At 45.9% G+C, this 20,658-nt stretch overlaps 1 protein-coding gene and 1 long non-coding RNA gene across 2 annotated transcripts in view; one reads left to right on the plus strand and one right to left on the minus strand.

Moving 5' to 3' along the window:
- Window positions 1-357: 357 nt before the first annotated feature.
- On the minus strand, window positions 358-1,375 carry LOC141060081 (uncharacterized). The gene is made up of 2 exons (XR_012222659.1): window positions 993-1,375; window positions 358-628 (listed from the first exon to the last, which is right to left on the minus strand). It is a non-coding gene; the product is annotated as an uncharacterized lncRNA (long non-coding RNA).
- A 139-nt stretch (window positions 1,376-1,514) lies between these two features.
- LBH (LBH regulator of WNT signaling pathway) overlaps window positions 1,515-20,658 on the plus strand; it is a 53,993-nt gene continuing 34,849 nt past the window's right edge. The window contains exon 1 of the mRNA XM_073556358.1: window positions 1,515-1,625. The gene's annotated coding sequence lies outside the window, so the exon portion shown is untranslated. The remainder of the gene's footprint in view (window positions 1,626-20,658) is intronic.

The following is a 20,658-nucleotide window of genomic DNA, read 5'->3' on the forward strand; positions in this document are numbered from 1 at the left end:
AATTTTGCATGGAATCCGCAGTGGTTCACTTTCCGCTGCATGTCAATTCTTTGTGCGGATTCCGCAGCGTTTTTACACCCATTCCATTATAGAAATCCACAGGTGTAAAAACGCAGGCGAAATCCGAACAAAATCCGCATAAAAAAACCCTGCAGATTCTGCCAAGAGATGCAGATTCCACGTGGAAAAATCTGCACAGCAATCCGCAACGTGTGCACATACCCTAACACTATTGCTGGAGACAGAAACCCATGGGCTGGGGAAATCTCTGGCCAGGAAAAACATGCAGATAATTAATTCTTTTGAGAACCCTGCTATTAGAAGTGGAAATAAAGAATAAAAGCAACAAATACTGACTTAAAGTAAAGGATCCCTCTATGGTGTCCATATGTACTAGTAGGGCACAAAGGTGAGGGATATGGATTGTGAGTTCATTAACCACCTCATTATTATAGGACGACACTTAGCCTACAATGAAATTTTCCATTAAAATGAGCATGGAGTTTTCTTTAATAACTCAAAATGAATTAATAATTGTAAAGAAGCTGCACGTAAAGGTCTCGGGTAATTGCTCCATTCTTCTCCTTCCGATCTATCGGCCATAGCTTTTTCTGTAGATGACAATGGCCTGGAAATCAATTCTATACATAATTAGTCCAAATTCCATTACAATTAAAAAAAGAACAAAAAAAAAAAAACAGTAAATTAAAATAAAAAGTCATTGGAAAAAATGCAGGAGAGAAAATATGTCCCATGAAGCTAATTAGATTAAAGTGAATGGGTTTTGTTCTCAATTTCCTTGATTTATGGAGAGCGGAGTTGTGTAAGGAAAAGCTATGGATAGTGTTGTGTATGATACGTTGAATCCACAGTGTGTGATCCATTACAGGGGCCCGTAGATCACAGCTACTGAGGATAATACTCATCTCCTGGTCTCACATAATCCCTAGCACTCTCATATAGCAATTTGCCACTCAAAATGTTAGACTCACCAGGTGAATCCTCCAGGTCTATTGTCTGGGTGGGCACACGGGCATCAGTGCAGCAGATAGGTGGGGCACACGGTACACGGACAGCCAAAGAACAGAATACAACAGACAGGTAGGTAGGATGTGGGAAATAGGCAGGTGGAAGATGTCCAGGAGATGGTAGGTGGGTGGGATACAGGAAACAGCAGGTAGGTGGCAGATGTCCAGGAGACCGCAGGTATGCAGGAGGTGTGCAGGAAATCGCTGGCAGGCAGGAGACATCTAGGAGACTACAGGCAGGCAGGTGGAGTGCAGGACACCAGATGCAAGCAGAAGATGTCAGGAGACTGCAGGAAATTGTAAACAGACTGAAGACTTCAGGAGACCACAGGCTGGCAGGTGGAGTGCAGGAAACCGCAGGCAGGCGGAAGACATCCAGGAGACTGTAGACAGCAGCTAAGGAGGTCAAGATGCATAGAGCAAGCCAGAGTCTAGCAACACTGTCTTCATACCAAGACACAGGTGTGTGTCTCAGTAAGCCTTATATAGGCCCAGGTGGAAGGTCACATGGGATCACTCCAGGCCATCTTCAAAGCCTGATGTGAAGCAAAGCAGAGTCCAGTGGACTGGAGTGAACAAAGCAAAGATCCAGTACAGGTGCGTAACAAAAAATTGTTAAAAAAAAGTCATAGTAATGTGATGTATGGTAGAGGAGCAAGGAGGCGACCACTGCTGTCCTTGAGGAGCATAAATGACCTGTAAGACATTGTGTGCAACGTTCCAATATGTCTGGTGTAAAGCTAGGCTTCCATAGTAAGAACCAGGTTCACATAGATGTGCTGCCATAACTGTCTGGGTGGACTCTACTGCCCCCAGACATGAAGAACTTCTCATTGATGGAACCATGAATACTGGACTACACCAGAACTTCTTAAGCCTGGATTTGCACAAATCGCTTTTCGTGGTATTTTGTTGATATATTCCTGCTGTTTTTATTATCTGCTTCCTATAAAATATCTAAATAAATGCACAAAATGTTTACAACTAAAATAAATCCCACAAAAATGGGCTTTAATAATACATTTTTGAGGACTTTTTTTTATTTATAAGCATTTTACATATGCATTTTTTGCACCTATAGAGAAGCTTATAGAAAAAAACATTCCCACATGGTTTTCATGCAGTTTCTAAAAGGGGTTGTGTATAACAATAGCATAAAAATTTTAGCACAAAAAATGCTGTGACTAAAAGCGCAGAGTTTACATGCAATGTTCAAGCACTTGCTTCTATTTCAATAAAATGTCCCAAAACACCTTAAAAAATGGGAAAAAAAAACTTTAGTGTTTTTGCAGAAAAAAACCCCCACCCATTGAAAACAGTATGGAAAGTGCAACAAAAGACTTCAGTTTGGCCAATTAGAAGGCATCTGGATAAGTAAGCCAAGCTGAGTATGTGCTTCTAGGACTCCAGTGATCGGTGGCGATCTCGAGCTGTGTGCGTGCATTTTTTACTAGGCAGCCATCCCCTCCATGAATTGGTAGGTTTAATAGTGGCTGTTTTCATCAGTATTTTGCCTTCCCCCCCCCCCTTCCCCCTTTTCCCCCCCCCTTTTCCCCTTTCAGAACATAAGGAAAAACCATACACATACTCCAGCTTGGAGAACCACTGGTCCCAGACTCACCCCTTGCACAGGACGGGCATAACTAAGCGGCTGCCAGGTCCTGCGGCATCCGCCAGGTGCCATTCCCGGGGTTCTTCCGAGTCTTGCTGCTGAGCGCCGCTGATCGCGGCCGGATGTCAGCTGATTATCACAGCTGACACCTGGCACAATGTGTCAGGGGCGTCCCGACACGTTAACCCCTTGCACACCGTGATCAATCAAGATCGCGGTGTACCGGGGGTTAAAGGGAAGCATCTGCAGGGAGGGGGCTCCCTCCGTGTTTCCCTGACCCCCCACGGCAGCGCAATGTGCAGCGCTGCTGCGGGGGCTCCTTTCCTGCAGGTCCCCGGATCCAATATGGCAGCGGGGGCCTGCAGGAAGCTGGCTTCCTCAGTGCCTGCAAAGCGCAGGCATGAGGAAGCCTGCTGATCTGTCACAGTGATCTGTGAAGTGACAGATCAGCAATCTGTCACAGGACAGTTATGTCCCCCCTGGGACATTGTAATAAAGTAAAAAAAAAAAGCAAAAAACAAAAGTGTAAAAATAATTTTAAAAAAATCGCTAAATAAATTAAAAAAAAAAAAAAAAATTCCCCAATAAATTCATTTTTTGAAAATAAAAAAACAAAAAAAGTACACATTTGGTATCGCCACGTCTGTAACGACCCGCCCTATAAAACTGTCCCAATAGTTAACCCCTTAAGCGAACCCCTTAAAAAAATAAAAATAAAAAAACCAAGCAAAAAGTAATGATTTATTAACATACCACCGAACAAAAAGTGCAATAACGCGCGATCAAAAAGACGCATATAAATATCCATGGTACCGCTGAAAACGTCATCTTGTCCCGCAAAAAACGAGCCACGACCCAGCATCATCAGCGAAAAAATAAAAAAGTTATAGCTCGCAGAATAAAGCAATGCAAAAATAATTATTTTTTATATAAAATAGTTTAAATTGCATAAAACCGACAAAACATAAAAAAACGACCTAAATGAGGTATCGCTGTAACCGTACTGACCCGAAGAATAAAACCGCTTTATAAATTTTACCGCACCCGGAACGGTGTAAACGCACCACCCAAAAGAAATTCATGAAACGCTGGTTTTTGTTCATTCTGCGTCCCAAAAAACAAAATAAAAAGCGATCAAATATGTCACGTGCCCGAAAATGGTACCAATAAAAACGTCAACTCGTCCCGCAAAGAATAAGACCTCACATGACTCGGTGGGTCAAAATATGGAAAAATTATAGCTCTCAAAATGTGGTGATGCAAAAACTATTTTTACAATAAAAAGCGTCTTTTAGCGTATGACAGCTGCCAAACATAAAAACCGCCATAAATAGTAAATCAAACCCCCCCCGTTATCACCCCCTTAGTTAGGGAAAAATAATAAAATTAAAAAAAATGTATTTATTTCCATTTTCCCATTAGGGCTAGGGTTAGGATTAGGGCTAGGGTTAGGGCTGAGATTAGGGTTAGGGGTGTGTTGGGGTTGGAGTTATAATTGGGGGTTTCCACTGTTTGGGCACATCAGGGGCTCTCCAAATGCAACATGGCATCTGATCTCAATTCCGGCCAATTCTGCATTGAAAAAGTCAAATGGTGCCCCTTCCCTTCCAAACTCTGCCATGCGCCCAAACAATGTTTTACCCCCACATATGGGGTATTAGCCTACTCAGGACAAATTACAAAACAACTTTTGGGGTCCAATTTCTCCTGTTACCCTTAGGAAAATAAAAAATTGGGGGCAAAAATATCATTTTTGTGGAAAAAAATGATTTTTTTATTTTCACGCCCGGGTGTTATAAACTTCTGTGAAGCACTGGGGGGTTCAAAGTGCTCACCACACATCTAGATAAGTTCCATGGGGGGTCTAGTTTCCAAAATGGGGTCACTTGTGGGGGGTTTCCACTGTTTAGGTACATCAGGGGCTCTCCAAACGCGACATGACACCCGCAGACCATTCCATCAAAGTCTGCATTCCAAAACGTCACTACTTCCCTTCCGAGCCCTGACGTGTGCCCATACAGTAGTTTTCTCCCACATATGGGGTGTCAGCGTACTCAGGACAAATTGGACAACAACTTTTGGGGTCCAATTTCTCCTGGTACCATTGGGAAAATAAAAAAGTTGGTGACTAAAAGATCATATTTTCACGCCCAGGCATTATAAACTTTTGTGAAGCCCTTGGGGGATCAAAGTGCTCACCACACATCTAGATAAGTTCCTTGGGGGGTCTAGTTTCCAAAATGGTGTCATTTGTGGGGGGTTTCCACTGTTTAGGTACATCAGGGGTTTTCCAATCGCGACATGGTGTCCGATCTCAATTCCAGCCAAAAACGTCAAATGGCGCTCCTTCCCTTCCGAGCTCTGCCTTGCGCCCAAATAGTGGTTTACCCCCACATGTGGGGTATCAGCGTACTCAGGACAAATTGCACAATAACTTTTAGGGTCCTGTTACTCTTGGTAAAATGAAAATTGTGGGTGAAAAGATCATTTTTTTTGGAAAAAATATGATTTTTTTAATTGTACCGCTGTACGTTATAAACTTCTGTGAAGCCCTTGTGGGTTCAAAGTTCTCACCACATATCTAGATAAGTTCCTTGGAGGGTCTAGTTTCCAAAATGGGGTCACTTGTGGGGGGTTTCCACTGTTTAGGCACATCAGGGGCTCTCCAAACGCGACATGGCATCTGATCTGAATTCCAGCCACTTTTGCATTGAAAAAGTCAAATGGCGCTCCTTCCCTTCTGAGCTCTGCCATGCGCCGAAACAGTGGTTCCCCCCCATATATCGGGTATCAGCGTACTCAAGACAAATTGCACAATAACTTTTGCAGTCCAATTTCTCCTGTTACCCTTGGTAAAATAAAAAAAATTGAACCTGAAGTTTTTTTTTTTTGTGAAAAAAAAGTTAAATGTTAATTTTTTTTTTAAATATTCAAAAAATTCCTGTCACGCACCTAAAGGGTTAGTAAACTTCTTGTATGTGGTTTTGAGCACCTTAAGGGGTGCGGTTTTTAGAATGGTGTCACTTTTGGGTATTTTCTATCATATAGACCCCTCAAAGTGGCTTCATATGTGATGTGGTCCGTAAACATAAAATGGTGTTGCAAAAATGAGAAATCGCTGGTCAATTTTTAACCCTTATAACTTCCTAACAAAAAAAAATTTTGGTTCCCAAATTGCGCTGATGTAAAGTAAACATGTGGGAAATGTTACTTATCAAGTTTTTTGTGTGCCATATCTCTGTGATTTAAGGGCATAAAAATTCAAATTTGGAATATTGCGAAATTTTAAAAATTTTCGCCAAATTTCCATTTTTTTCACAAATAAACGCAAGTTATTTGAATTAAATTTTACCACTAACATGAAGTACAATATGTCACGAGAAAACAATGTCAGAATCACCGGGATTAGAGTTGAGCGAAACGGGTCGAACAATTTCAAAAGTCGCCGACTTTTGGCAAAGTCGGGTTTCATGAAACGAAACCCGACCCTAGGATGAGGTCGGCCACGAGGTCGGCGACTTACGCGCCAAAGTCGCGTTTCAAAAGTTTGTTTAGCGCTCTTTTTCAGCCAATCAGGATCCACGGACACTGTGGGCAACGTGATGACATAGGCAGGGGTCACCACCATCTTTTAGAAGGGCATGCAAGTGATTGGCTTGCTTTGGTGGGCGTCACAGGGGTTATAAAAGGGCGTGCACGCCGACCGCCATCTTACTTCTGCCGATCTTAGCATAGGGAGAGGTTGCTGCTGCTGATTCTGTAGGGAGAGCGTTAGGCAGGGAAGAAGAAAAAAAACTGCTTCTGCTGCTAGCGATTTTGCCTGCACAACACACAAGTCACTGTGTGTGCAGTGCAAGGGGAGGCTATATAGTGGTGTATCAGTGGTGTTGGTTGTTGGGCTGCCTTCTAAGGCTTCCTGACAGCTGATTGCTGTTTCCCCACTGCTCTGCAAACTGCTTTTTTAAAAGCAATCCCAATTTTTTTTTTTTTGTCCTGCTGAGGTACTGAGCGTGCATTTATTCACACCATACAGCGGTGTACGCTCCTCACACAGTACCGTGTAACGGCTGTTATCACAGCCACAGTGAAGCTATCTGTGTGTCACTGTGGAAGGATAAGTGGAGGACTTGTTCCGTTCTTACAGACCTACACTCTAGGGAGATTCCTATTCTGCCCAATTCTACAATTCACTTTTTTCACACCTGTGCCATCGAGCCTGTGACATAGCGCTCTGATATTCAGTGGGCCTCACACAATCCAAGTGTCCAGTGTCTGCAGAAAATCTAAATCTCCCCTGTCCTATAGACACCTTGTTTTACATTACTATATAGTTTGTTGGATTTTGTCTACATTTCTACCAAAAATGAGGAAGGCTGGTGGAAGAGGCCGTGGAATTGGGCGGGGGTTGGCAGCTGGTAATGATGGTGTTGGTGGTGGATCTGATGGTAGTGGCAAAAGCAAAAAAGGACCGAATGCAGGAGGTGTTGAGCCTGCGTCATCGTCTGGCTACATAAGGCCTCGAACGCTTAGTTTTCTAGGAGTTGGCAAACCGCTTTTAACGCCAGAGCATCAGGAAAAAGTTTTGTCTTACATTGCTGACTCAGCCTCCAGCTCTATCGCCTCCTCTTCTTCAGTTGTAAAAAGTAAAAGCACTGAGTCGTCATTGGAGGCTCATGTTCATGAACCACACCTTTCCTTGTGTCCTTCACCCCAACCAAGATTGAAGGATGACGCAGGCCATACTACTGATTACTCCATGGAGCTGTTTTCACATACCATGCCTGGATTATCAAGTGAAATGGTGAATTACCCAGGCCAAGATGAATCTGACATGGAGTGCACTGATGCACAGCCGCTGATGGATGATTCTGCTGGTACATTCACTCAGAGCACTACATTGTCCTCGCAGTGTACAGAGCCAGATTCTGACCCTGATGAGACTCAGGTGCCCCTTCCCGCACACTATACCACCATACACGGTGACACAGAGGAAGGTGCACATGACATAGAAGAGGAGGTGATGGATGACCCAGTTGTTGACCCAGATTGGCATCCATTCGGGGAAGAGGGTGCTGCTTCCAATAGCTCAGATGAGGAGCATCCACAGCAGACATCGACATCGCAACAGCTGTTATCTGGCAGGCCCGGAGCACTCCAAAGACAGGTTCCAAAAATCAAAAGAGTTGCTGGACAGCTTGTCCAGAGGGTCAAAAGATCACAGCGTGCTAGGCCGCAAAATGTCTGCCAAAGTAGGAAGAGTGCAGTATGGCACTTTTTTGACCAAAATCCTCATGATCAGGCCAAGGTTATCTGTAAGAAGTGCGCAAAGACCTTTAGCCGAGGGAAAAATCTGAAAAATTTGAATACCAGTTGCATGCTTAGACATTTAACCAGCATGCACTTGCAAGCGTGGACACAACACCAAACCTCAAGTGCCACATGTGCAACTGATCACAACGAAGGTAGTCAGCAACGCTACATTGTTTCCCCCACTGTAAGCCCACCGGTTAGCACAGCAGCAAATGTTGAGGTGTCATTGCAAGGCCACAGCAGTCAGGGAATCCCACTGTTATATCAACGAAAGACTGATTCTAGGCCATCAGAAAGAACACCAACTCCATCACCATCATCAACCCTCTCTCAGTCCGCCCTGTCCACCGCTACTTCCACCATATGCAGCTCTCAAGTCCAGCTCACCCTCCCAGACACTATGAGTAGGTCAGGAAAGTACTCAGTCTCTCATCCGCGTACACTGGGTTTGAACGCCCACATTGCCAAACTAATCTCGTTTGAGATGATGCCCTATCGGTTGGTGGAAAGCGCAGCTTTCCGCGAACTCATGGCCTATGCAGTACCACACTATGACCTACCCAGTCGCCACTTCTCTCGCAAAGCCATCCCAGCCCTCCACCATCATGTGAAAGACCGCATTGTCCATGCACTCAAGCAGTCAGTGAGTGGAAAGGTGCACCTCACAACTGATGCATGGTTCAGTCGGCATGGCCAGGGCCGTTACGTGTCCATCACTGCGCACTGGGTTAATGTGGTGGATGCAGGGTCCACAGGGGACAGCGGTGGTGGGACAGTGCTGCCTAGCCCACGGTATAGGAAACAGTTGGCTGTAGGCGTTCCACCCTCCTCCTCCTCCTCCTCCTCCTCCTCCAGAAGCGACAGCTCGTCCACAGAGCGCAGTCGTACGAGCACTCCATCTGCAGCTGCCACTGTTCCACACGAGGTGTCCCCCTATCGAGCAGCTAGTGGAAAGCGTCAGCAGGCTGTGTTGCAGATGATGTGTTTGGGCGACAGACACACCGCCGAGGTGCTGGCCGAGTACTTGAAGCGACAAACTGAGTCATGGCTGGGCAGTGTACATCTTGAGGCAGGCAAGGTAGTTAGTGATAACGGCCGTAATTTTGTGGCAGCCATAGCCCTTTCAAAACTCAGCCACGTACCTTGCTTGGCTCACACCTTGAACCTGGTGGTGCAGTGCTTCCTCAAAAATTATCCGGAGTTAACAGCCCTGCTCCATAAGGTGCGAAGACTGTGCGCGCACATCCGCCGGTCGCCTGTACACTCCGTTCGTATGCAGAAGCTGCAGCGATTGCTCCACCTTCCCAACCACCGCCTCATTATTGACATTGCAACAAGGTGGAACTCCACCCTGCACATGGTGGAGCGGCTGTGCGAGCAGAGGCAGGCCATAATGCATTTGTGGGAGGATACACGGCCAGGCACTTTGAGAGCAGACATGGAGTTGACAGGTGTGCAGTGGTCGAAGCTGAAAGACCTTTGTAAAGTCCTTCAGTGTTTTGAGGAATGCACACGGCTGGTAAGCGCAGACGACGCCATCCTAAGCATGAGCATCCCACTTATGCGTCTGCTCATGCAAACTTTGACGCACCTTAAGGAGCAGGCGTCTGCAGCCAATGTTGACGAGGAGGAAGAGGGAATCCTTGATGACATTCAGCCATTGTCTGCTCAGGGACCTCTCCTGGACGAGTTGGAGGAAGAAGAGGAGGAGGAGGATGATGATGATGGGGATGATTACTTAGGGGAGGAGGATGCATCTCGTGGGGCAAGTGAAAATGTTGGCGTGGCAAGGTCTGGTACAGGGTTTGTGCGTGACTGGAGGGATGTGGATTTGCCAGAAAGTGCTCCTCCACCCAGCACTCGCAATGCATCATTGACACCGGGAACATTGGCCCACATGTCAGATTATGCCTTGCGGATCCTAAAAAGGGACCCCCGCATTGCCAAAATGATGAACGATGACGACTACTGGTTGGCCAGCATCCTGGATCCACGCTAAAAAGGCAAATTACAAAACATCATGCCACAGGAGAACCTTGACCTAATATTGGCTAATAAACAAGCAACTCTGGTAAATCGGTTGCTTGAGGCATTCCCAGCACACAGCAGCGGTGATGGTTCTCACACGAGCCGTACGGGCCGGGGGCAGCTTGGCAGAGGTGTTCATGGTGCACACAGCAGAAGTGGCGTTGGAGACAGGGGTTTCATGACAATGTTGTGGACTGATTTTTCAAGTACCGCTCACACAACTGGTAATACTGCATCGATGGAAAGTGACAGGAGACAGCAGTTGTCAACTATGGTTACAAACTACTTTTCCTCCCATATCGATGTTCTCCCACACAGGTCATTCCCCTTTGACTATTGGGCTGCTAAACTGGACACCTGGCCTGAATTGGCCCAATATGCCTTACAGGAGCTCGCTTGCCCAGCTGCAAGTGTGCTATCGGAAAGAGTCTTCAGTGCAGCTGGATCAATCCTGACAGAAAAAAGGACCCGTCTGTCAACCCAAAATGTGGATGAACTAACCTTCATTAAAATGAACCATGCATGGGTTTCCAAGGATTTTGTCCCACCTTCCCCTGATGACACATAGGGTGACAGAAAAATGGCTTGCTTTGGTCCACCTCTTCCTGGGACTTGACCTATTTCGCCTTTTGCATCAGTTGAATGTCCAACATCAACATATGCCACTTTCTAAAACTCCCTAACTGTGCTGCCTCCCCCCCCATGGCCGGGGTCACCACCTAGCGCACGACACCGTACGAGTGCCGTTGCCCTGGACAGGTGGGTAGGCCGACTCTTGGGCGCGGGCACTGTCACAGGGTCCCTCATAGTGCAATCAAGTGTCTCTGACGGTGGTGGTGCACACCCGCCGTCAGACACACCGCCGTACTATGAGGGGCCCAGTGCCAGTACCGACGCCCACGAGTGGGCCCCCCTTGCTTGGGCAGGGCCCCAGCATTTGCAATCTTTACCTCTCCCTGCTCCTCCGCTGTGCAGTCTGGGCCGTCAAATCCATACTGTGCCTGACACCGTCTGAGCCTGCCTCCTGATGTATAGACATATATTTTGAATGTGTACGCTATCCATACATGTTATCCGGGGATACGGTACCCTTTCTAACCTTTGTGCAATCCATACTGGGCCTAACACCGTCTGAGCCTGCCTCCTGATGTATAGACATATCTTTTGAATGTGTACGCTATCCATACATGTTATCCGGGGATACGGTACCCTTTCTCACCTTTGTGCAATCACGTGTAATCCATACTGGGCGTGATAACGGCTGGCGAGCTGTTAAGCAAGCTACATCACCTGTGGTTTGCACACGTACTGTAAGTTTTTCATTTTTTCAGGAATGACGGTTAGGCCTAATTCCGGAACTGCGGTTGACCTGCACTTACTGGGAAATCATCGTTCGCGGGTAATAATTGTAATCAGTGATCCCCATCACTAACGTTGTTCAGCGGGTTATCTGCACCTGTAAGCGACAAACGCTGGCCTTTTCAGTGTAGCGCACATGCAGCCACGGACATGTAAGGGCATGACACACCAGTTATTGGCCAATCTCATGTGCCAGAGCCACACGTGTCCCTCTAGTAAGCCGGACTCGGACCGCGGGGCATGACGGAGTCTCGTTCGTTAACGGAATTAAGCTTGCAATGTGTGCATCTGTTCTGTAGCTGGCATGGTTGAGGTTGCCCGTGTTGAGTCAAGTTACGCCGTAGGCTCCACTCCTGGTGGTGCCCTTCTGGACATTCCTTTAAGGTTCAGCTTTGCAACCATACTGCCCACGTAAAACAAACACTTTGCCTTCATGAACGCTGTTTGGAGGGTCATGACTCGTGGGAATAACGCCGCCCAATCAGTTAACCTGCTAGAGAGATCCTTCGTTGCTCCCAAGCATGACATCACACTCCCTAGGAAGAAGGTAATGCCACTGTGGCGACCGTACTCCTGGGGGCGACACAAGTGCACTGATGCCCAGCCACTGCTCGATGAATCTGCTGGTACATTGACCCAGACCACTACATTCCCCTCGCACGCTACCCGGCCTGAATCTGACCCTGATGAAACTCGGGTTACCCTTCCCATATACAGTTCCATCTTACACGGTGACAAAGAGGAAGCTGCAGATGAAAGTGCAGGTTCGGCCCACCCGCCATCAGACACACCACCGTACTATCAGGGGCCCTGTGCCAGTGCCGTCGCCAACGAGTGGGCCCCCCCTGCTTGCTCAGGATCACAGCACTTGCAAGGTTGAAATACTGTGCAGTGAGATGGAAGATGGGGACGACGAGGAGTCCAGACTAGTACAGGGATCCCTAGCGAGGAGACTTATTTGATTGTTTTCAATGTTGGGACAGCAATTTTTGGGGAGCACTATACTCTGGAGAATGATAGATGGGGCCCACCATACACTGGAACATTCCAAAGGTGGACATCAGACACTGGAGCAGCATTTACAGGGCCCATTATACACTAGAGCATTAGAAATGGGGCCCATTATGTTTGGAGCATTATTTGGGCCCATAAGACAGTGGAGCTTCATCCATGGGGACCAACATATACTGTAGCATTATGTGGAGCTCATCATATACTGTTTCAAACATTATATGGGACCAATGATTCTGTATGGAGAAATAGATGGGCCTCGTCATGAGATGTAAAAAGTGAAGTATTTTTCATTGTACTATACCGCTATTTCTCTGCCGTATCGGAGCAGCATGAGTTGTGGTATGTGTTAAAGGGGCGCTCTTTCGCCCAGGGCACATGAAAACCTGGAGCCAGCCCTCCCCCCCCCCCCACACAACTTTAGCCAAATAACCCCCATTTTTCAGTGCGTAACTAGTATTATGAAGTAAATTAAGGTTGACAAGCTTCAGTAAGAAGAATTGATGCTTTTGGCATTCAAATGGGCACTGTAGGTGTGTTTCCTGTCCTCCTCTCACTGCCGACTTTTATTCCCCATTGACTTACATTGGGTTTCGTGTTTCGGGACGACCCCGACTTTTCCCTATAATCGGCCGATCTTGCTCGACCCGACTTTTGGAAAAGTCGGGTTTCACGAAACGAAACTCGACCCTAAAAAACCAAAAGTCTCTCAACTCCAACCGGGATCCATGGAAGCGTTTCAGAGTTATTAGCTCATAAAGGGACAGTGGTCAGAATTGTAAAAATTGGCCCGGGAGTTAACGTGCAAACCACCCTTGGTAGTGAAGGGGTTAAAATTGGAGTAACACTAATACGATATATTAAGATATTAATTACCACCCAAGAGGGAATTGTCACCCAACGTTGCGCAGACCCTGAATGACCCAGAAGACCCTAACTGCAGTTCTGTCATTCTGTACCAGACAGATCAGGATGATCACATCCAGCCGTCTAAATCCTAAAACTGCTTTTCCGGGAACAGTAACTTTGATTGACATTTGGCTCATTTTCAGATTCCAAGTCTTTCAGATTCTAAATCTCAGTCTTTACATTACTTCATCTCAGAATCTCGAATCTCCAAATTAAGTCTGAGCCCCGACCAGGTCTGGATCACTGTCGCGCAGCATTCGGTCAGTCGGGAGGAATGTAAGACATGGCCGCTGGATACAATGATTGTAAACACAGACGAGATGTAGAATGATGTAACAATGTATCTCCAGGGATGGAAAATAACACAGAGGACCCGCAACGACCCACGCATGCCCGACTCTCCCAGATCAGGATGCCAGTCCTTCACATCTGACTCCACCGCAGAGAATATATTATGGGAGCAGTTTCCTGATGTATTTATATCGTTCACAAAAAAATATCTTGAAGGAAGTTATGTTGCATGCAGCCCCCAAAATATATGTCGCCATATAGCCCTCAACATTAAAGCTAAAAAACCAAGAAGAAAAGTGGTGGAGATCTGAAGATCACAGGGTGGGAACGTTACCAATCTGCAAATGATGACAAAGTGGAATAAATGTTCAAAACATCTGCACTAGTGATGAGCGAGCACTAAAATGCTCAGGACCTCGTCACTCAAGTTGAACAAATCTTAATGTTCGGGATGCTCGACCAGAGTATACACAAGTATAATGGAAGTCAATGGGAAACTCAAGCATTTTTCCAGCGCCCCTTCTCCCCCCTGGAGGTCTGGAGGGGGTCTGTAAATTGCTGAAAACGATGGAAACAGTGCTGAAATACATGGGAACAGCATAGGGAAGACCCGTGGAATCATCTCTGAATCCCAGGTCGCTGTTGTACTGCCCCTGCTGATGCTGGAATGGCAGATGTTGCAAATGGATTAACTGGACTGTCCTTAAAAAAGTGCCAGACTCGGGAACACCTAACCTTGGCTTGGCAACTTCACCCATGTTGGTGCTCAGTTGCCCACCTTGTGTCTGGCTTCCCCACTGCCTCTACCTGCCTGTTGTGGTGCTGCAGATTCCTCCCCCTGTGCGCTGCGCTGCTGTCCTCGCTCCTCGCTCTGCAGGTCACCTTCCCAGGTTGGATCAGTGACTTAATTGTCCACCACCTCGCCTTCCACTTCCGCACCCTGCTCCTCCTCCTGACTAGCTGACGTAACACCGCTTGTTGGCAATTGTGTCTCAAGCGATCTCCTCATCATGTCCCAGTTGGAACGGGCAGGGCGAGAGGCCCGAATGTATAAATGGAAATGTTAACAGCTCTTCGGAGTGTCCAAGTGTGGGATCACTCGTCTCAGGGCACTCGGCATGGTGGGAGGAAGGAGGAGCAGGGTGAGGATTATGTGGTCCAGAATCATGACTACTGAGACTCGATCGTGTGGAAGACAGGGTGGTGCTGGCAAAATGACTGGAAGTATTGTCTGCTATTCATCCAACAAACTTTTCACACTGTTCTGGCTTCTAGAGAGGTGCTCCGCACCCCCTACAAAGTGGGACAGGAAGCTAGATCGACATGATATGTATGTTTGTTGTGCTCCCGCGGCAGGCACAGTTTCACCTTGCCCATGACCGTAGCCTCTGTGCTCACCATCAGCATCATGTCCACTTCCCTGTCCACCCTTACCACGCGCCTTGTCAATTTTAAATTACATATGATATATCCCTGTTGAGAAAACATTGCAAACTGTATTATAATGCCAGAAAAAAGTGCCCACTACAGATGTACATATAAGGCTGCAGGATCAATATAGCAATGCTGTTTGTGACCACATTTTTTTTGTGTGTTTTTTGGCCTAACTCTAGCATGATAAATGCTGTATAAAATGTCACTGCTGAAAAAATTGCAGTATTACAATGCCAGGCAAATTTGTCCACCTCGGATGGACGTATGAGACTGCAGAATCAATATAGTCATGCGGTGACACATTGGGGGGTTTTGAGGCCCAACTCTAGCACGAAAAATGCCGTATAAGATGTCACTGCACAAGAAAATAGCAATATTACAATGCCAGGCAAATGTGCCCAATTGAGATGGACGTATAAGACTGCAGTATAAATATAGCAATTCAATTGAGATCCAACCAAGTCTGGCTGTATGCTTTTGACGCACAACTGCCGCAGTAAAAATGGTGTATAATATTTCCCTGCTCAGAACAATTTGCAAGATGAAGAGCAAAAAGAATATTGTTATCCCTGAGAAGGAGCTTTAGTCTGAATTGCAGCCTGCAACATAAAGGACGTGAAATTCACCCTATCCGGTCCTACACGATCCCTTCCGCACAATCACTCCCTAAGTGCTGCTAACAGCAGTATTACTATTGATTATCACCAGCCCTAAGAAGGGCTGTTGTTGTACTTGACAGATAAATGTGGTAGAACCCCTGGCTAATGCGCAGCCACAATTCTGTCCATCTCTCGCCAGCACTTCTCTCTATGCTGCCGGGGTACAGTGTGCCGAGCATGGCATCACGGGCCTTATATAGAACTGATGATGCTATGCAGCCAGCCAATAACAGTAATGCCACAACCAAGATGGCCACGGCATTAGGCTATGTGCCCACGTAGCGTTTTTCAAGCGTTTTTTTTCCTGAGCAGAAACGCATGCCCTTGCCAGGGAAACCGCATGCGCTTTTTGACACGCGTTTTCCTAAGCATTTTTGCAATTACAGTGTATGTATGTGTAATCGCACGCGATTCCGCACAATTAATGAACATGCTGCGTTTTTTTCCGTTAGGCGTTTCCGCAGCGGAAAAAAATGCACCATTAGCACATGTGCATTTTCCATTCTATTACATTAGATGCTTTTCTTAAGCGTTTCTGCAGCAGAAACGCTTGTCTAAAAGCGCTGCGGAAATGCTTAAAAAACGCAACGTGGGCACACAGCCTTACAGTGACTGGCAGGCAATCCCTGCATATTCATTGGCTGTCTACATGTGGGGAGGGGACTCCAACTCCCACTCGAACATTCAAAAAATACTCACCGAGTCAGGAGCATTCCGAGCAGACTGATGCTCGAGTGAGTGATGAGTAGTGACGTGCACGCTCGCTCATTAATCTGGATTTCTTCAGTCTGGAGTCTGAGCCTTGTGCAGAACCCCCGACACCTCCAGCTTCAGCTGCTGTCACTGAGGTTATTAATGATCATCTGAGGAAAGTTATTCCACTGAATGCACTTGGGCAAATCATCAAGATCTGCAGCTGGCAGCTCCTGTGTAACCACCGACCAATGACCTCCACGATTTGGAGCCAAGTCCGGAGACACTGCAGCTCCTGTGTAATCACTGACCAATGAAGTCCCTGATATGGAGACAAGTCCGGAGACAATGCACCTCCTGTGTAATCGCTGACCAACGAAGTCCCCGCCCTGATGTGGAGACAAGTCTGGAGATGCTGCAGCCACAGGACCAGGTTTAAGCCACTCAGGCTGATCACAGTAGCATGAAAAACATGGAAGGCTTTGCAGAAATGGCCGCACCACTGTCTCCACCACCAGATCAATGTTACCCGAGCTGTTACACTGTGCAGAAATATTAGGCAATGAGGATTCTGACCAGATCAATCATCATCATTATTCTGCAGATTTCCTTCCTCCGAGCTGTATAAATGTGAATATTGGGTGAAGCAGATCAGGTGATGAGTATTTGTGTAATGAGGGGGTGTGGCTTCATGATGTCCCACCCTTTATTAGGGTGTACTGAATTATTACAAGCTCGTTTTTTCAGGCAAAATGGGCCAAAAAAAGAGATTTTGTGCAAGAAGTGCAAGGTGTTCAGTGCTCAGAGACACGGCCAAGGTGAGGAGGCCGAGCCCGACCACCACTGAGCAAGACACAGAAGTACGAGGTGCTCAGAGACACAGCCAAGTTGAGGAGGTCGAGCCTGACCACCACTGAGCAAGACACAGAAATACAACGTTGGCAGTACTCAGAGACATGGCCGAGGTGAGAAGGTCGAGCCCAACCACCACTAAGCAAGACACGGAAGAACAAGGTGTTCAGAGCTCAGAGACACGGCCGAGGTGAGGAGGCTGAGCCCGACCACCACTGAGCAAGACACAGACGTACGAGGTGTTCAGTGCTCAAAGACATGGCCGAGGTGAGGAGGCTGAGCCCGACCACCACTGAGCAAGACACAGAAGTGAAAACATCAAGAATGGGAAAAAGAAATATCTGATACAGATTGTTGTCATGTTTTATGAACCGATGAGATGAAATGACTCTTGATGGGGCTATGGCTGGATCAGTACCGGGCCCTGTCCGCCAATTCCCATCAGACACCAGTGAGGTGGAGGTGGTCACTGCTATGGACTGGGATTAGTAAATAGGAGCTAGTTGGACCTTTTTGACTTGAAGACGGATCATAATCACCTCCCAATCCTCCTGCCTGTGATTAGAAGACACTTTCTTCCAGCAGTGGAGCAGGAAATAGTCCGCGTCTCTGTATTTTTTTTTTTTTTACCAGACAATAAAAACTAAAAAACAAAACCCAAAAAACAATGTGTAAATTCCACTTTTTACTGTTTTACAGCAATTTAATTCTTTTCCTGTTTTTCCGCACATTGTGCTGCAAAAAAAAAAAAAAAAAAAGCAAACCCTCATACGGCTGTGGGAACGGGAAACGTTATCGCTCTCGGAAAAAGAATCCATTACAAAAGCAAAAAAAAAAAAAAAAGTTAAAGTTACATTTAGTTGATTTTGTATGAATTTTTTTTATTTGCAGTTATGGATGTGGTTTTGGTTATCCGTCTGTTTTAGCAGAATTTGTCAAAAATCTGTGTGATTAATGTATCTATTCTGCACGGTACAAGGCTGACATGAGACAACCTCCAGCTTGTTGGGATAATATTTACTTTATAAAAGGCTCAAAAAGCAAAGAGGCCAAAAAAAAGAAGCATTTTTAAAATTGGCAACAAATTCATCAAAATGAAAAAGAACGAGAAAATAAAGAATGACCTAAATAAAAACCCAAATATTAAATCACAGTCATAATAAATGTGAAGCAAAGCTTGACGGCTCAGACAGTCAGCTCCGCTGGGTCTGTGATAGTGCCGGTCCTGATATTGTAACCTGCAGGTGACGGCGCCGGTAATGGGAATGTGAAGTGATTACACCTGACGTCACCCCGGCTCCTCCGCGCTCACATGGCGCTGTTCACATCCCGGTTTCTGTGCTATTAATGTTCTTTCTATTGTATTCTCTGGTGACTAAATAAAGCGTCTCCTCTCAGTGTGACGGAATCTAACATTGCTGCATGATCCTCACTCGCCTAGTCATCTACATAGAGCGCTCTACTATCCAGACATCTGAGCACGTCACATATACACAAGTCATACATAGAGTATATATATATATATATATATATATATATATATGTCACAGAGAGGTCATCTAGACACAGCCACAGCATTAGCACAGCATGTGTGGAATGCCATAGGAATGCATGTAACCCAGCTCCACAGCTGCTTCAATCAATATTTACTGGATCTAACTCCAACATCCTATGGGCTAACTGATTTGTACAATTTTGTTCTACAATGATTTTGCACACAACGATCCTGTATATGATAAATTTGTACATAGTGTAAATACCGGTATGTAATCATGTAAATATGTATATCTGTTTAAACCTCTACAGAGTTCGTACATTTTTGTGATTATCACTGTATATATCCTAATGTCTATCTTTGTATGTGTCTCTTCTAGTGAGGTTTGAGAAAGACCCGACATAGGGTTGAAACGTTACCTCAACGCACTATTCCCTGTGGTGTCTTCAATAAAAAATTTTTTTGCATTGAAAATCAAAACTTCCCAGAGTGCAGCTGTTTTCTCTTCACTGGATGACCGTCTGGACTAAGTTCCAGGTTCAGCTGGCACCTACCTCATATCCATAGAGTGCACGCCTTGTCTGTATCACTCCTCCTTGCACAAAGGCGGAGGTAGCGGTCCTGCTGCTGGGTTGTTGCCCTCCTACGGCCCCCTCCACATCTCCTGGTGTACTGGCCTGTCATTTGGTAGCGCCTCCAGCCTCTGGACACTACACTGACAGACACAGCAAACCTTCTTGCCACAGCTCGCATTGATGTGCCATCCTGGATGAGCTGCACTACCTGAGCCACTTGTGTGTATTGTAGAGTCTGTCTCATGCTACCACGAGTGTGAAAGCACAACCAACATTCAAAAGTGACCAAAATATCAGCCAGAAAGCAATGGTACTGAGATGTGGTCTGTGGTCCCCACCTGCAGAACCACTCCTTTATGGCGTGTGTCTTGATAATTGCCAATAATTTCCATCTGTTGTCTATTCCATTTGCACAACAGCATGTGAAATTAATTGTCAATCAGTGTTGCTTCCTAAGTGGACAGTTTGATTTCACAGAAGTTTGATTTACTTGGAGTTAGATTCTGTTGTTTACGTGTTCCCTTTATTTTTTTGAGCAGGAGATATACAGGAGATACCCAGGTTATACCAGCTGTACATATATAATTATATACAGGAGATGTCCAGGTTACACCGGCTGTACATATATTTTTATATACAGGCGATGCCCAGGTTATACCGGCTGTACATATATAATTATATACAGGAGATGCCCAGGATATACCGGCTGTACATATATATTTATATACAGGTGATGCCCAGGTTATAGCGGCTGTACATATATAATTATATACAGGAGATGTCCAGGTTACACCGGCTGTACATATATATTTATATACAGGCGATGCCCAGGTTATAGCGGCTGTACATACTGTATATAATTATATACAGGAGATACTCAGGTTTTACCAGCTGTACATATATAATTATATACAGGAGATGCCCAGGTTATACCAGCTGTACATATACAATTATATACAGGAGATGTCCAGGTTACACCGGCTGTACATATATAATTATATACGGGGGATGTCCAGGTTATACCAGCTGTACATATATAATTATATACAGGAGATGTGTTATGAATGAGTCACCGTAGGAGGCAAAAACAGAAATGCTAGCTAAGTCCAGAAAACCAGAGACGTTGGCAGCTATCGGATTGCAGACCCCTGAACCTATCAACAACAACTAGCAGTAGCCGTGGGGAGTTCCTGCGGTGCCCTAGACCCCTCGATCACAGCCGGAGAACTACATAGCCTAAAGACAGAAAGGGAAATCTAAACTGCCCCAGAGGAGACCCCAAAGCAATAGGCAGCCCCCAACATATAATGATGGTGAAGCAAGAAGAAAAAACACTAACACAGATAGAAAGATAGACTGAACAAATGATGGGGCCCAAGCTATCTAGATAGGACAGGATAGG

Source organism: Dendrobates tinctorius, unplaced genomic scaffold, assembly GCF_039654945.1.
Source record: "Dendrobates tinctorius isolate UK_male_01 unplaced genomic scaffold, ASM3965494v1 ptg000232l, whole genome shotgun sequence".
Taxonomy (NCBI): domain Eukaryota; kingdom Metazoa; phylum Chordata; class Amphibia; order Anura; family Dendrobatidae; genus Dendrobates; species Dendrobates tinctorius.